Consider the following 5875-nt stretch of genomic DNA (forward strand, 5'->3'; position numbering starts at 1 on the left):
AGTGAATTAATAGTTTCAATATTCCAAAAATTGTTAATATAATTTTCCACTAAACTTATGCCCTGTGGCAATTAGTGATAAGATGTTATCTTGGGTAGGTAAGGTTAATTTTAGTATGGTTTTTTCTTAATATGTCGTCTAATGGTGAGGAAGAGTAGGTAAGAGAAATATTAATTTAATTTTAAAGTCAATCAATAGTTTCCATTTTCAAAATGTTGTTTCTATAATTTTCCACTTAACTTATGCCCCATGGAAAATTAGTGATCTCATGGTTATCTTGGGGGAAATTGCTATCTAGCCCTTAGCCCTTAAGATGCACCAATGTTAAAGGTTATGGATAAATTATAGTGTTTGAAGGTAACTTATTCATATCTTGGGTGGGTAAGGGTAATTTTGGTATAACTTATTCATATCTTCAATGTTAAAGTTATGCATAAATTATATTGTATGAAGCTAACTTATTATATTTCCGTTAGACTAGCACTATTGCAATCAGTTTTTCTTAACCAATAAGAATTGTGATTTTTAAGTTTCTAAATTGTAGAATTTTTTTCCTTAAATTTAATTGGCTCAAAAATTTGACAGCTTTTTTTGTTTTTGATGAATAGGCATCTCTAATAAAATTATTTAATAGTACACTATCCGCAAAAAAAAAAAGGGAGATGTGAGATCACCCCTTAGGAGTCATATGGGTAGCACCCAGACATAGCACTAAAACATAAAAAAAACACAGGCAACCCCTGAAATTAGAAACAAATAAATAAAAACTGATAAGCCACTAAAGAAATAAGAATAGAAAATGGAGGTGGATCACGATCATCCTTAGGATCCCATACATTGAAGCAGGGTCAGGGTTGTTGTCCGAGAGGAACCACCCTTCTTCAGTTGTCCTCTCTTCATTCTCCTTCTCCTTCCTGGTCAGAGAAATGGCCAAAGCAAGCCCGGAGAACCCTTTGGAAGAGCCAAGCCAGGTAAAATCTCTGCTGGTATTCGACCAACTATAACCACCAGCAGCAAGAAAATCAACACCCCTTGTACCCCACCCGGAAGCAGATCCACGACATGGCGTAGAGGCTGAGCAACACTGATTGAAGTCACTACCACTACAGGACTAGTGGTGAGAAAACTGTGCCCATGGGAGTTGTGAGCGAGGAGCAGAGGAGTTGCAACCGCACCATCGGCCCCGAGGTAGAGAGTGGTCACGAGACAGAGAGCGGTCATGGGAGGTAGAATAATCTAACAACACTCATGCCATGCCACCATACAAGGGGCATTTCCCAAATGGTCCAAGAGCATTTTCAAGTGGGCAACCTTTTTGGCAGCATCACATTATTACAATACATGCTTTAGTAAAAAGAGAGACATGAATATCAATAGAGCTGTGAGAAAATGAATTGATAGCTAAAGAGTGAATGTTGTTGAGACTATGTATTAAAATCATGAATACAGTGGGTAAACATACATACAAATCGGGTATATAGCCCCTCCTCAGTCATTTCTAGACATATCATAAAATTTTCAATCATCTGATATACATCTTTATTGTGTCTATTACCTAATGCATATCAAATATGCATGCAGGGATATGACCAACACTAACAGGCCTCAGTATCTTCAAATCACATTACTTCCATCTAAGAACTGTACTCACATTACTTCCATCTAAGAACTGTACTGGCATTACTCCATGAGTTCTTGAAGAAATATTCAGAAAGTGCAAGTTGATTGCATTCAAGACGTCATTCCTTACTTGTAACTGAATATTGATGTTTCAACTTACAAATGCACTTACATAATCAATTTATGATGGTAATAGATTTATTTTTAGAAGGGGGAATTCCTCAGGTTCCATTATATTGTTTTCAAAGAGGTTTCAATTTAACGTGGGCACTCTCATCAATATACAACAACATAAATTCTTCGGAAGGCTTTTCACAAACTAAAAGTAGTAGTGTCTTGCAATGGAGCATCTGTAGAACCCTTAATACAACATTAGAGTTGTTATGCATTTAGAAAGGCTAATGACATTTTTCCTACACATATTATTATTGTTGTTCTCTCTTAAAAACCTAATATAAAGAATGACGGTTGTTTCTTGTTCTATATATAATTAACCTCCTTTATCAAGATGTAGATGAAATAATTCCAAGGTTCTCTTCACTTCTTCTTTCTGTCCACTTTTTCTTTCTGCACACGAATAGACAAATCTATATTATTATAAATAGATTTTATAATGCAATGATTTTATAATCTAGTGAAAAAAATTGTTAAAAGGAATTTGATGATTTACCTTTGCAGAAATCTTGTCATCCAACTTATTTGATCTTGATCCAATGGAAACACCCATCCTCTTCAACGATGGTCAGGAAGCACACATGCTCTCAATGCTTTTATATACAGAGAAAACTAACTGGGTGATGCATGAGTATCATCTCGGTACAGATGAAGACGAGAAGGAAGTGGGGTTATACTTTTGACACAAGGAACGCGCCTTCCTTTTCAGCCTTCTCAGTACCAAGATGGTATTGATGCATCATCCAATTAGTTTTCCCAGCTTTTGAGTCTTTTGCAGTATACAGAATCACGATCTTCTTGCATCCTTTTTCTTTCCTGGATGACATTCAATATGAATCAATGCATTACAAGATTAAAAAAAATACAAATAGATGAACGGGATTCAATATAATATGAATCTAATAAAATTCATAAAAACATATAAATTTATAGATCTATTATGGATACTTGGTCCTTCTTTGTTCTCCATTTATTTTCTGCTGCTAAACCTTGTCAAATGATTGCATGAAGGATCTGGAAGCACGATGAGTAGAAACAAGGATGAGCTGGAGAATACAATGGTTGAAATGTACATAAAGATAGATTATTGGTGAGATCTAATATAAAATTAAATTTAGATTTAAAATTTGTTATCATTTCTTATGATTACATGATTCTTTAATGGTGAAAAAATTTAGTATATTTATGAATTGATAAAATATTTTTTGAGTGCTATTGTATATACTGTTCATTCAATATTTCAGATCTCTCTCAACAATCTCTCAAACAGTGAAAATCTCAAATTATCTATGTATTAGATTATTTGTTTAGAATTTTTTGTTTGCATATAAAACAAACAAAACCTAATTTCACATAATAAGCCAAAAAAAGGGGGAAAATAAAAGACTATCATTGTAAAGCCAAAAATAAGGAAATGAAAGATTATGATTATAAAGTCTAAAAAGAAGGAAAAGAACTCATTTTGAAGAGTTATTTACTGACCTGCAAATTTATGAGATAATAAACCTCTTTTATCAAAATGTAGAAGAGATCAACTTAAAAACATCTATCGAAAAATCCTTTCAAAACCCATCTTTCTCTTGTGCTCCTTTTTGTTGGAAGTGGAGACACTCTGAGAGGGGGGGGTGAATCAGAGTGTCACAATTTTGACTCAATTTTTTTTTTTGAAAAGGGCTATCTTGGATGACATTAATCACATGAGTTGTAAGTTTACCCAAATATGACAAAACATTGTAAAAACAACACTGTTAACAAAGCATGTAAAATGACCATTCAAATGATAGACAGATAATCTTTGATTTAAGATTTCTGAAAACAAGATGATTTTGCCACTTTTCACAAAACACGCAACATCTAAAAATGATTTGTACATAGTAGAGAGAGAAAGAAAAAATAATAAAAGATCTAAAGTATCAGAGCATGTGAAACAAAATGAGACAAGATTGGACACATAACACCATAATTTTCATGGGTGGAAAACCCTCTTGGGGTAGAAAAACCACTCGATAAAAGATTCCTTGTATTATTTCACACCAACTCAGTACACAAAATTTAGAAGCCACAAGGCCTCAAGGAGCACCAACCCCTCTTCCTTATACAACATCAAAAATTGCCAACTCAAGCTACAATCACCGGTACCTTTATGACTGCACTATGTTCTGCAGTCACAAAACTATCAATGGTTGGAACGAGTATAATAATATCTCAATCTGATTCCCACTAAAAAAAATTGCAACCATGTACACTCAATCTCTGGATAATAATAATAACTCCAACCGCAGTGGCATCAAGTACTATGCAAAACAGAGTAATAGTCTAGAACACTATGAAAAACAAAATGTCTCTCAATAATCTTCTTTTTACTAATTTTCTTATTCAAGTCTCTCTATCTCTCTCTCTCTGTGTTTTTTTCATAAAAGTCCTGTTTCCAAAAACTTATATAATTTCAATGTGCTCTTCAGAACATGATCAAAGAGTGTCTTCAAGAGTAACCCTCGTATATGGTTACCCACACTGGGTTAGGGTTTAATCAATCGACTAACCTGTTCTTTGTAAAGAAAAGAAATTATCCTCTTTGTAACGAAATCAACAAAAACGATTTCATTAAAAAACATAAAACCTTGCAGCTGTTAAATCTTTTTTTTTTTTAATTGAAATTTTCAGAAATAACAGAACGTTGAAAAGTTTCAAAGCAACCAACTAATCTTTGAATTATTTATCATTTATAATTCAAATAATCTTAGATATCTCCCTGAAAACTGCAAGAACGAGAGTATTTTGAAACAATATTACCTGTTTTTTTGAAGAGATGTACCGGAGAATGAAATCCTAAATATCTGCACAAAATCCCATTGAAATCGGCAACTAAGACCACCATTCGACTCATTTAACCTTGCGGATTGTCATACCAAAAACCCATAACCAGAATCTAACAATATTTTGCCCTGTAACTGCTAGAGTGAAACTCATGGCGGTGGATGTATTAGGGTTTGATAAACTCAGCCAGAGAAAAACTTTTGAAAGAGTTTTAATTTACTTCCAACAAAATACTTTTGTTTTATTTTAACGCTCAAAACATTTTACAAATATATTACAAGTTGCTGATAACAAAATGGCACCCTTTTTGTCACCAAGGACAACTAAGGGTAGTACTTTTTGCATATGCATGAGCATGAGTTAGACTACAAGTTTTAAAATGCAATGAGTTTTAATATAGTTTTTTTTCCAAAAAGCCATCCAATTGTTAAAAGGGTAGGTATGAAAAATATTATTTTATTTTAAAAGTGAATTAATAGTTTCAATTTCCAAAAAGTTGTTACTATAATATTCCATCAAGCTTATGCCTCCAGGCAAAATAGTGATCCAATGGTTATCTTGGGTAGGTAAGGGTAATTTTAGTATGATTTTTTCCAAATATTTCATCTAATATTGAGGAAGAGTAGGCAAAAGAAATATTATTATTATTTTTAAATCAAATCAATAGTTTCAATTATCAAAAAATTGTTTCTATAATTTTCCACTAAACTTATGCAGTGTGGCAAATTAATAATTGGATGGTTATTAAGGGTAATTTTGGTATCACTTATTTGTATCTACAATGTCAACCCTTAGGATTGGATAAAGGTAATATTGGAATTATAGTGTCTGAAGGTAACTTATTAGTACTTGTTGTATTATTGCACTCAAATTTTCTTAAGTCATTGTTATTCAATTGTTCCTTGGTAACTTATTAGTACTTGTTGTATTATTGCACTCAATTTTTCTTAACTCATTATTATTCAATTGTTTCTTCACCAATAAGAATTGTGATTATTTTTTCTTTAAAAAAAAAATTAATTTTAAATATTTAAATTATTTATTTTTTAACTTATATACCTTGTCAGTGCTTTCAATAGGTTCAAAACTTGATCCTTGGTGATCTCATTTGGAGCCATTCAACAATTTCAATTTTCAAAAAGTTGGTTTTATCATTTTCCACTAAACTTATGTCCCTTGGAAAATTAGTAATTTTAGTAAGATTTTTTTTAATATGTAATCTAATGGTTAAGTAGGGTAGGTAAGAGAAATATTATTTTATTTC

At 32.2% G+C, this 5875-nt stretch overlaps 1 long non-coding RNA gene across 1 annotated transcript; it reads right to left on the minus strand.

Annotated features, from left to right (window-relative positions):
- Positions 1–1540: 1540 nt before the first annotated feature.
- LOC131875667 (uncharacterized) lies at positions 1541–4844 on the minus strand. The gene is made up of 4 exons (XR_009372462.1): positions 4588–4844; positions 2743–2808; positions 2291–2610; positions 1541–2187 (listed from the first exon to the last, which is right to left on the minus strand). It is a non-coding gene; the product is annotated as an uncharacterized LOC131875667 (long non-coding RNA).
- Positions 4845–5875: the final 1031 nt, after the last annotated feature.

The sequence above is a fragment of the Cryptomeria japonica genome, chromosome 5, assembly GCF_030272615.1.
Source record: "Cryptomeria japonica chromosome 5, Sugi_1.0, whole genome shotgun sequence".
Classification (NCBI taxonomy): Eukaryota; Viridiplantae; Streptophyta; class Pinopsida; order Cupressales; family Cupressaceae; genus Cryptomeria; species Cryptomeria japonica.